This window comes from Garra rufa, unplaced genomic scaffold (genome assembly GCF_049309525.1).
Source record: "Garra rufa unplaced genomic scaffold, GarRuf1.0 hap1_unplaced_001, whole genome shotgun sequence".
Taxonomy (NCBI): domain Eukaryota; kingdom Metazoa; phylum Chordata; class Actinopteri; order Cypriniformes; family Cyprinidae; genus Garra; species Garra rufa.
Genome location: NW_027394276.1, coordinates 11,961,780 through 11,973,763, shown reverse-complemented (window position 1 = coordinate 11,973,763; position 11,984 = coordinate 11,961,780).

The following is an 11,984-nucleotide window of genomic DNA, read 5'->3' as shown; positions in this document are numbered from 1 at the left end:
CGTCTCCGTTCCCTCCTTCAGGGAACGAGGGTTACCTACGTAACCTAGACGTTCCCCCTCAGTCGAGTCACTCCGACGTTACATGGGAACAGACCCTCTGGAACAGGCCACGGCCCTGACGCCGCGTTACGCACAGACCCACGTGCCAGCAGGCGAACGTGCCGGCAGGCAGATCCGTAACGTAACCTTCCCAACGCCCCGGGGGCCAAAGAAGTGGGCCCCTAGGGATGCCAGAAAACTGAAGCATGGGTTGGGGGGGGCGGGGCACATGAACGGTTCTTACGCATGTGGAAATGAGAAAAATTCAATATATCCATAAGGCTAGGGATATACGAGGGAAACAGCGGATAAGCTGGAATAATAAAGGAAAGCCACGACCTGCGGGGCGAAGGAGACCCAGGCAGGAGCACAGTGAGGGCTACCCCGCATCTAGCCCTGACTGCGGGGCATGGAGGACCCAGGGTTCACCGAAGGGAACCTACTGGAAATGGCGCTCGGATCCGAATGGGAATGGCGCAGCAAGCCAACACCAGCCGCCCTCCCGCTCACCTGATGTCTATGTTAAGACACGGGAGGAGACGGCCTCTACGCGGAGGTTGTAGAACCTGGCGAAGGTATTGGGTGTCGCCCAGCCGGCAGCTCTACAGATGTCCGCTAGAGAGGCGCCGTGCGCTAAAGCATAGGAGGATGCAACACTCCGTGTGGAGTGGGCATGCACACCCAAGGGGCACGGCTGTCCCTGGTACAGATAGGACAGGGAGATGGCCTCTACCACCCAATGGGCCAACCTCTGTTTGGAGACAGCATTCCCTTTCTGCTGACCTCCAAAGCAGACAAAGAGCTGCTCGGTGCGTCTGAAGTGCCGAGTGCGGGCTACGTAGATGCGCAGGGCGCGAACTGGACACAGCAGCGCAGAAGCTGGGTCTGCCTCCTCCATAGGCAGAGCTTGCAGGTTCACCACCTGATCGCGAAAAGGCGTGGTGGGAACCTTGGGCACATAACCGGGCCGGGGTCTCAAGATAACGTGAGAATCGCCGGGCCCGAACTCAAGGCACGAATCGTCGACAGAAAAGGCTTGAAGGTCTCCTACCCTCTTAATGGAAGCCAAAGCTGTCAGGAGCGCTGTCTTAAGGGACAGAAATTTAAGCTCAACTGACTCAAGGGGCTCAAAGGGAGCTCCCCGCAGGCCCTGGAGGGCGACGGAGAGGTCCCAAGAGGGAACGAGGCGCGGTCTGGGAGGGTTAAGTCTCCTTGCGCCTCTGAGGAACCTAACGACCAGCGGGTGCTTCCCTAGGGATGATCCATCCACTGCGTCATGGTGAGCGGCAATAGCGGCCACATAGACTTTGAGAGTTGAAGGGGACAGCCTGCGCTCCAACTTCTCCTGCAGGAAGGAAAGCACGGCTGCAATCGAGCATTTCTGGGGGTCCTCACCTCGGGAGGAACACCAGTCGACGAACAGACCCCACCGCAGTGCGTACGCCTGCCTTGTAGAGGGGGCTCGGGACTGCGTGATTGTGTCTATCACGGCCTGGGGAAGGCCAGCGAGGTCTGACGCGTCCCGTCCAGGAGCCAGACATGCAGGTTCCAGAGGTCGGGACGTGGGTGCCAAATTGTGCCCATCCCCTGAGAAAGCAGGTCCTTCCTCAAGGGGATCTTCCAGGGAGGGGCTGCCGCGAGGGAAATAAGTTCTGGGAACCAGGTCCTGGCAGGCCAGTATGGGGCGACCAGGAGAACCTGCTCCTCGTCCTCCCTGATCTTGCACAGGGTCTGTGCAAGGAGGCTCACTGGGGGAAAGGCGTACTTGGGCCCCGGAGGCCAGCTGTGAGCCAGAGCATCTCTGCCGAGGGAAACCTCGCTGAGGGAGAAGAACTGCTGGCAATGGGAGGTCTCGGGGGAGGCAAACAGATCTATCTGGGCCTCCCCGAAGCGACTCCAAATCAGCTGGACTGACTCGGGGTGGAGTCGCCATTCTCCAGGGAGGGTGGACTGCCGTGAGAGCTGATCGGCTGCACGGTTGAGTTCCCCGGGAATGTGAATGGCACGTAGCGATTTCAGCCACGTTTGACTCCAGAGGAGCAGACGGCGGGCGAGTTGTGACATGCGAGGAGAGCGGAGGCCGCCCTGCCGGTTGATATACGCAACCGTCGCAACACTGTCGGTGCGAACAAGCACGTGCTTCTGACGCAACGTCGATCGAAAGCGACGTAGGGCCAGAAGGACTGCCAACAACTCGAGGCAATTGATATGCCACTGCAGACGAGGTCCTGTCCAGGAGCCCGAAACTGCTTGCCCGTTGCATACAGCACCCCAGCCCGTGGTGGAGGCATCTGTGTAAACCACAACGTGCCTGGAGACCTGCCCCAGGGGCACTCCGGCCCGGAGGAAGGTCAGATCTGACCACGGGCTGAATAGGCGGCGACACTGCGGGGAAACGCCAATCCGGAGTGTGCCACGGTGCCATGCCCGTCTCGGGACTCGGTCGTGTAACCAGTGCTGAAGCGGTCTCATATGAAGCAAGCCCAGCGGCGTGACCGCGGCTGCAGCTGCCATATGCCCCAGGAGCCTCTGAAAAGTTTTGAGAGGGACCGCTGTCTTGTCTTTGAACAACCTCAGACATTTCAGCACCGACTGCGCGCGCTCGTTGGAGAGGCGGGCTGTCATAGCGACCGAATCCAGCTCCACACCGAGAAAAGAGATCCTCTGCACTGGGGAGAGTTTGCTCTTCTCTCGGTTGACCTGAAGGCCCAGACGGCTGAGGTGCCGAAGCACCAGGTCCCTCTGCTCGCACAGGAGATCTCGAGAGTGAGCTATCAAAAGCCAGTCGTCGAGATAATTGAGAATCCGGATGCCCGTCTGCCAAAGAGGGGACAGGGCAGCCTCCGCGACCTTGGTAAAGACGCGGGGAGAGAGGGACAGGCCGAATGGGAGCACCTTGTACTGATACGCTCGACCCTCGAACGCAAACCGAAGAAAGGGCCTGTGGCGAGGTAAGATCGAGACGTGAAAGTAGGCGTCCTTCAGGTCGATGGCTGCAAACCAATCCTGGGGACGGATGCAGGTTAGCATGCGTCTCGTCGTCAGCATCTTGAACGGCAGCCTGAGAAGGGACCGATTCAGGACTCTGAGATCCAGGATGGGTCTTAACCCACCACTCTTTTTGGGCACGATGAAGTAGGGACTGTAAAACCCTGACCTCATCTCGGCTGGAGGGACAGGCTCGATCGCGCCCTTCGCCAGTAGGGCTGCGACCTCCGCGCGCAGGACAGCGGCATGCGTGTCCGAATGGACAGAAGTATAAAGGATGCCTCTGTACTTGGGCGGGCGCCTGGCGAACTGGATCGCATAGCCGAGACGTACCGTCCGAATCAACCACCGCGAGGGGTTGGGAAGCTGACGCCAGGTCCCCAACCGCTCTGCCAGGGGGATCAAGGGAACGTTGACCGTCGTGCCCAGGGTGGGGCAGCCTAAGGGAGGAACGGGAAGGGGACTGCGCCCAGAAGGAAGAACGTCCTGGGGGGGAGTCAGACTGCACGAGGCAGTGCTTACCTTCTTCCCTGGTTCCAGCGCTGGCGATAAACAGCTCCGGATCCGGCCTCGAGAGGGCAACCGTGTGCCGCTCGAAACGGGAAGGCGGGGCTGAAACCCCGGAGGTGAGAAAATTAGCTCTTTTTGTGAAAATTTGGGTACCGCCGACCCGTGGGCCGGCGGCAGCGTCAGGGTGCACAGCAACTCCCGGCCCTCCACCGGGAGCGGCGACGTAGATGTTGTCGTCGCCTGAAGAGCCATCTTCTCCACCTCCGGGTTGCCCGCGTCAGGGACGTTTCGCAGACCTCTTGCGTGTAGACGGTCCCTGAGAGGCGGGCGGCGCACCTCTTCCGCGGCCAGCTCGACGTCGCAACCTGGCCTCGTGTTGTTCGGCGGGGGACGGAGCTGGTTGGGGTTTCTCCTTCTCCTTGGAGGCCGCGGGGGGGCGCCCTCGGCGACGAGCAGGCGGAGGTTGGGCCACCGGCGGCGGGATGGTAGGCTCGCGGCGGGGCAGGATGTGTTTGATGGCCTCCGTCTGCTTCTGGACTGCCGAGAACTGCTGGGCAAAGTCCTCGACAGCGTCGCCGAAGAGGCCACTCTGGGAGATGGGAGCGTCAAGAAAGCGAGCCTTGTCGACGTCTGCCATCTGAGCCAGAGTAAGCCACAGGTGTCGCTCCTGGACCACAGCCGTGGACATCACCCGACCAAGGGAACGCGCCGTGACCTTCGTGGCCCGAAGGGCGAAGTCGGTGGCGGCGCGGAGTTCTTCCAAAACTCCCTGGTCAGGACCACCCTCGTGCAGTTGTTTTAACGCCTGGGCCTGATAGACCTGAAGAATGGCCATGGCGTGCAAGGCGGTAGCGGCCTGTCCAGCGGAGCTGTAAACGCGGCCCGCCAGGGCGGACGTGCGCTCACAAGCCCGGGAAGGGAGGTGCGGGCGATCCCGCCAGGAGGCAGCGCCACGCGGGCACAAGTGCACCGCCACAGCGCGCTCAACCTGGGGGATGGCCGCATACCCCCTGGCCGCTCCGCCATCGAGGGTGGCGAGGGGAGAGGAGCTGGGGCGGGACCGAGATGAATAAGGGGCCCGCCACGATCTAGACAGCTCCTCGTGCACCTCCGGGAAAAATGGAACTGGGGGGGACCGCGGCGGAGCCGCGGGAGCCCTCCCTAAAAACCAATCATCAAGCCTAGAGGAATCGGCCGGAGGTGCTGGAGGCACCTCAAGACCGATCCCCCTGGCGGCCCGGAGGAGCATAGCCGCGAGCTCGGCATCAGCGTCAGACGGAGCGACCACCTCAGGAGGGGGCCGCTCCGCCGAGGCGTCCGCCTCGCCCGCCGACTCTCCCTCTGATGCTGCGATGGACATCTCATCCTCTGCAGGAGCACCGAAGGAGACGCTCAGCCCGCTGGGCGGGGAAGCATACTGCTGCGGAAGCTCGACGGGGTCACGCTGAGTGAGAGAAGACCGCAGGGCTTTCTTAGCCGGCGGTGCATTCTTCACGGTGACTTTTAGGTCCCCCCCGCCCCGCGCCGCGGTGGCCGAAAAGCATTGACGGCTTAGCGACAGACCGCGGGAAGAGGGCGAGGGGAGCCGGCTCGCGAACGAGCGGCGGGACCTCAGCGTGGCCATGGTCATGCACTCGCAGTGCAGGCATGAACCATCCATGATCGCCGCTTCAGCGTGCTCGGGACCCAAACACGTGAGGCAGAGATCATGTCCGTCCGCAGAGGAGAGGAAACTACCGCACCCTGAAGCGCACGGCCGAAAAGGCATTCTGAAAAGAACGTCTGAATCGGCCGTGAGAAATTGACTCTTTTAGCTCCCGGTCTGCCCAGGGAGAAGCCGCGGGGCGGCTGTGCACTCGACGGGGCTTGCTCGCTGGAATGCAGGCGGCTTGTTGCCGTGAAAACGACAGCCCGCGGGAGGATCGCTGGTGCAAAATGAAATTGCTCTTTTAGGCACCGGCGGGGAAGAACTCTGGATGTTGAAGGCTTCTGTGAAGATTTCTTGATTCGAAGCAAACAGCGGCTCATACGAGAGGCTCTGAAAGCAAAGATCTGATGAGTGATGCGCGCGGCCATCTTATATACCCGTATGTACGGGGGCGTGGCCGGCGCGCACGTCCACTCGCCAATTTGTAATTGGCCTTTTTTATATAAGGCTCAGAGATGATCGGTCTCTCAAAGCGAGTTCCCATGTAACGTCGGAGTGACTCGACTGAGGGGGAACAAACTTGGTTCAGGCAATGCAAGCTGAAACTCGGCCCAAAATTAAAATTGCAGTCTGTGCATGAATAAAACCTATTTTGCAACACAGAGAAACATATCTGAAGGTGTTAGAAGTGTTTTGCATGATTTTTGAAGTTGGAGCCTGAAATGTCAGAAAACGGCGTTTCAGCACATAACAAACTTGGTTCAGTCAATGCAAGCTGAAACTCGGTCCAAAATTAAAATTGCAGTGTGTGCATGAATAAAACCTATTTTGCAACACAGAGAAACATATCTGAAGGTGTTAGAAGTGTTTTGCATGATTTTTGAAGTTAGAGCCTGAAATGTCAGAAAACAGCGTTTCAGCACATAACAAACTTGGTTCTGGCAATGCAAGCTGAAACTCGGTCCAAAATAAAAATTGCAGTCTGTGCATGAATAAACCCTATTTTGCAACACAGAGAAACATATCTGAAGGTGTTAGAAGTGTTTTGCATGATTTTTGAAGTTAGAGCCTGAAATGTCAGAAAACGGCGTTTCAGCACATAACAAACTTGGTTCAGGCAATGCAAGCTGAAACTCGGCCCAAAATTAAAATTGCAGTCTGTGCATGAATAAAACCTATTTTGCAACACAGAGAAACATATCTGAAGGTGTTAGAAGTGTTTTGCATGATTTTTGAAGTTGGAGCCTGAAATGTCAGAAAACGGCGTTTCAGCACATAACAAACTTGGTTCAGGCAATGCAAGCTGAAACTCGGTCCAAAATTAAAATTGCAGTGTGTGCATGAATAAAACCTATTTTGCAACACAGAGAAACATATCTGAAGGTGTTAGAAGTGTTTTGCATGATTTTTGAAGTTAGAGCCTGAAATGTCAGAAAACAGCGTTTCAGCACATAACAAACTTGGTTCTGGCAATGCAAGCTGAAACTCGGTCAGAAATTAAAATTGCAGTCTGTGCATGAATAAAACCTATTTTGCAACACAGAGAAACATATCTGAAGGTGTTAGAAGTGTTTTGCATGATTTTTGAAGTTGGAGCCTGAAATGTCAGAAAACGGCGTTTCAGCACATAACAAACTTGGTTCAGGCAATGCAAGCTGAAACTCGGTCCAAAATTAAAATTGCAGTGTGTGCATGAATAAAACCTATTTTGCAACACAGAGAAACATATCTGAAGGTGTTAGAAGTGTTTTGCATGATTTTTGAAGTTAGAGCCTGAAATGTCAGAAAACAGCGTTTCAGCACATAACAAACTTGGTTCTGGCAATGCAAGCTGAAACTCGGTCCAAAATAAAAATTGCAGTCTGTGCATGAATAAAACCTATTTTGCAACACAGAGAAACATATCTGAAGGTGTTAGAAGTGTTTTGCATGATTTTTGAAGTTAGAGCCTGAAATGTCAGAAAACGGCTTTTCAGCACATAACAAACTTGGTTCAGGCAATGCAAGCTGAAACTCGGTCCAAAATTAAAATTGCAGTCTGTGCATGAATGAAACGTATTTTTCAACACACAGAAACATATCTGAAGGTGTTAGAAGTGTTTTGCATGATTTTTTAAGTTAGAGTCTGAAATGTCAGAAAACAGCCTTTCAGCGCAGAACAAACTTGGTTCAGGCAATGCAAGCTGAAACTCGGTCCAAAATTAAAATTGCAGTCTGTGCATGAATAAAACCTATTTTGCAACACAGAGAAACATATCTGAAGGTGTTAGAAGTGTTTTGCATGATTTTTGAAGTTAGAGCCTGAAATGTCAGAAAACAGCGTTTCAGCACTTAACAAACTTGGTTCTGGCAATGCAAGCTGAAACTCTTTCCAAAATCAAAATTGCAGTCTGTGCATGAATAAAACCTATTTTGCAACACAGAGAAACATATCTGAAGCTGTTAGAAGTGTTTTGCATGATTTTTGAAGTTGGAGCCTGAAATGTCAGAAAACGGCGTTTCAGCACATAACAAACTTGGTTCAGGCAATGCAAGCTGAAACTCGGTCCAAAATTAAAATTGCAGTCTGTGCATGAATGAAACGTATTTTTCAACACACAGAAACATATCTGAAGGTGTTAGAAGTGTTTTGCATGATTTTTTAAGTTAGAGTCTGAAATGTCAGAAAACAGCCTTTCAGCGCAGAACAAACTTGGTTCAGGCAATGCAAGCTGAAACTCGGTCCAAAATTAAAATTGCAGTCTGTGCATGAATAAAACCTATTTTGCAACACAGAGAAACATATCTGAAGGTGTTAGAAGTGTTTTGCATGATTTTTGAAGTTAGAGCCTGAAATGTCAGAAAACAGCGTTTCAGCACATAACAAACTTGGTTCTGGCAATGCAAGCTGAAACTCGGTCAGAAATTGAAATTGCAGTCTGTGCATGAATAAAACCTATTTTGCAACACAGAGAAACATATCTGAAGGTGTTAGAAGTGTTTTGCATGATTTTTGAAGTTGGAGCCTGAAATGTCAGAAAACGGCGTTTCAGCACATAACAAACTTGGTTCAGGCAATGCAAGCTGAAACTCGGTCCAAAATTAAAATTGCAGTGTGTGCATGAATAAAACCTATTTTGCAACACAGAGAAACATATCTGAAGGTGTTAGAAGTGTTTTGCATGATTTTTGAAGTTAGAGCCTGAAATGTCAGAAAACAGCGTTTCAGCACATAACAAACTTGGTTCTGGCAACGCAAGCTGAAACTCGGTCAGAAATTAAAATTGCAGTCTGTGCATGAATAAAACCTATTTTGCAACACAGAGAAACATATCTGAAGGTGTTAGAAGTGTTTTGCATGATTTTTGAAGTTAGAGCCTGAAATGTCAGAAAACAGCGTTTCAGCACATAACAAACTTGGTTCTGGCAATGCAAGCTGAAACTCGGTCAGAAATTAAAATTGCAGTCTGTGCATGAATAAAACCTATTTTGCAACACAGAGAAACATATCTGAAGGTGTTAGAAGTGTTTTGCATGATTTTTGAAGTTAGAGCCTGAAATGTCAGAAAACGCCGTTTCAGCACATAACAAACTTGGTTCAGGCAATGCAAGCTGAAACTCGGCCCAAAATTAAAATTGCAGTCTGTGCATGAATAAAGCCTATTTTGCAACACAGAGAAAGATATCTGAAGGTGTTAGAAGTGTTTTGCATGATTTTTGAAGTTAGAGCCTGAAATGTCAGAAAACAGCGTTTCAGCACATAACAAACTTGGTTCTGGCAATGCAAGCTGAAACTCGGTCAGAAATTAAAATTGCAGTCTGTGCATGAATAAAACCTATTTTGCAACACAGAGAAACATATCTGAAGGTGTTAGAAGTGTTTTGCATGATTTTTGAAGTTGGAGCCTGAAATGTCAGAAAACGGCGTTTCAGCACATAACAAACTTGGTTCAGGCAATGCAAGCTGAAACTCGGTCCGAAATTAAAATTGCAGTGTGTGCATGAATAAAACCTATTTTGCAACACAGAGAAACATATCTGAAGGTGTTAGAAGTGTTTTGCATGATTTTTGAAGTTAGAGCCTGAAATGTCAGAAAACAGCGTTTCAGCACATAACAAACTTGGTTCTGGCAATGCAAGCTGAAAATCGGTCCAAAATAAAAATTGCAGTCTGTGCATGAATAAAACCTATTTTGCAACACAGAGAAACATATCTGAAGGTGTTAGAAGTGTTTTGCATGATTTTTGAAGTTAGAGCCTGAAATGTCAGAAAACAGCGTTTCAGCACATAACAAACTTGGTTCTGGCAATGCAAGCTGAAACTCGGTCAGAAATTAAAATTGCAGTCTGTGCATAAATAAAACCTATTTTGCAACACAGAGAAACATATCTGAAGGTGTTAGAAGTGTTTTGCATGATTTTTGAAGTTAGAGCCTGAAATGTCAGAAAACGGCGTTTCAGCACATAACAAACTTGGTTCAGGCAATGCAAGCTGAAACTCGGCCCAAAATTAAAATTGCAGTCTGTGCATGAATAAAACCTATTTTGCAACACAGAGAAACATATCTGAAGGTGTTAGAAGTGTTTTGCATGATTTTTGAAGTTGGAGCCTGAAATGTCAGAAAACGGCGTTTCAGCACATAACAAACTTGGTTCAGTCAATGCAAGCTGAAACTCGGTCCAAAATTAAAATTGCAGTGTGTGCATGAATAAAACCTATTTTGCAACACAGAGAAACATATCTGAAGGTGTTAGAAGTGTTTTGCATGATTTTTGAAGTTAGAGCCTGAAATGTCAGAAAACAGCGTTTCAGCACATAACAAACTTGGTTCTGGCAATGCAAGCTGAAACTCGGTCCAAAATAAAAATTGCAGTCTGTGCATGAATAAACCCTATTTTGCAACACAGAGAAACATATCTGAAGGTGTTAGAAGTGTTTTGCATGATTTTTGAAGTTGGAGCCTGAAATGTCAGAAAACGGCGTTTCAGCACATAACAAACTTGGTTCAGGCAATGCAAGCTGAAACTCGGTCCAAAATTAAAATTGCAGTGTGTGCATGAATAAAACCTATTTTGCAACACAGAGAAACATATCTGAAGGTGTTAGAAGTGTTTTGCATGATTTTTGAAGTTAGAGCCTGAAATGTCAGAAAACAGCGTTTCAGCACATAACAAACTTGGTTCTGGCAACGCAAGCTGAAACTCGGTCAGAAATTAAAATTGCAGTCTGTGCATGAATAAAACCTATTTTGCAACACAGAGAAACATATCTGAAGGTGTTAGAAGTGTTTTGCATGATTTTTGAAGTTAGAGCCTGAAATGTCAGAAAACAGCGTTTCAGCACATAACAAACTTGGTTCTGGCAATGCAAGCTGAAACTCGGTCCAAAATAAAAATTGCAGTCTGTGCATGAATAAAACCTATTTTGCAACACAGAGAAACATATCTGAAGGTGTTAGAAGTGTTTTGCATGATTTTTGAAGTTAGAGCCTGAAATGTCATAAAACGCCGTTTCAGCACATAACAAACTTGGTTCAGGCAATGCAAGCTGAAACTCGGCCCAAAATTAAAATTGCAGTCTGTGCATGAATAAAACCTATTTTGCAACACAGAGAAACATATCTGAAGGTGTTAGAAGTGTTTTGCATGATTTTTGAAGTTAGAGCCTGAAATGTCAGAAAACAGCGTTTCAGCACTTAACAAACTTGGTTCTGGCAATGCAAGCTGAAACTCTTTCCAAAATCAAAATTGCAGTCTGTGCATGAATAAAACCTATTTTGCAACACAGAGAAACATATCTGAAGGTGTTAGAAGTGTTTTGCATGATTTTTGAAGTTAGAGCCTGAAATGTCAGAAAAAGGCCTTTCAGCACATAACAAACTTGGTTCAGACAATGCAAGCTGAAACTCGGCCCAAAATTAAAATTGCAGTCTGTGCATGAATAAAACCTATTTTGCAACACAGAGAAACATATCTGAAGGTGTTAGAAGTGTTTTGCATGATTTTTGAAGTTAGAGCCTGAAATGTCAGAAAACGCCGTTTCAGCACATAACAAACTTGGTTCAGGCAATGCAAGCTGAAACTCGGCCCAAAATTAAAATTGCAGTCTGTGCATGAATAAAGCCTATTTTGCAACACAGAGAAAGATATCTGAAGGTGTTAGAAGTGTTTTGCATGATTTTTGAAGTTAGAGCCTGAAATGTCAGAAAACAGCGTTTCAGCACATAACAAACTTGGTTCTGGCAATGCAAGCTGAAACTCGGTCAGAAATTAAAATTGCAGTCTGTGCATGAATAAAACCTATTTTGCAACACAGAGAAACATATCTGAAGGTGTTAGAAGTGTTTTGCATGATTTTTGAAGTTGGAGCCTGAAATGTCAGAAAACGGCGTTTCAGCACATAACAAACTTGGTTCAGGCAATGCAAGCTGAAACTCGGTCCGAAATTAAAATTGCAGTCTGTGCATGAATAAAACCTATTTTGCAACACAGAGAAACATATCTGAAGGTGTTAGAAGTGTTTTGCATGATTTTTGAAGTTAGAGCCTGAAATGTCAGAAAACAGCGTTTCAGCACATAACAAACTTGGTTCTGGCAATGCAAGCTGAAACTCGGTCAGAAATTAAAATTGCAGTCTGTGCATGAATAAAACCTATTTTGCAACACAGAGAAACATATCTGAAGGTGTTAGAAGTGTTTTGCATGATTTTTGAAGTTAGAGCCTGAAATGTCAGAAAACGGCGTTTCAGCACATAACAAACTTGGTTCAGGCAATGCAAGCTGAAACTCGGCCCAAAATTAAAATTGCAGTCTGTGCATG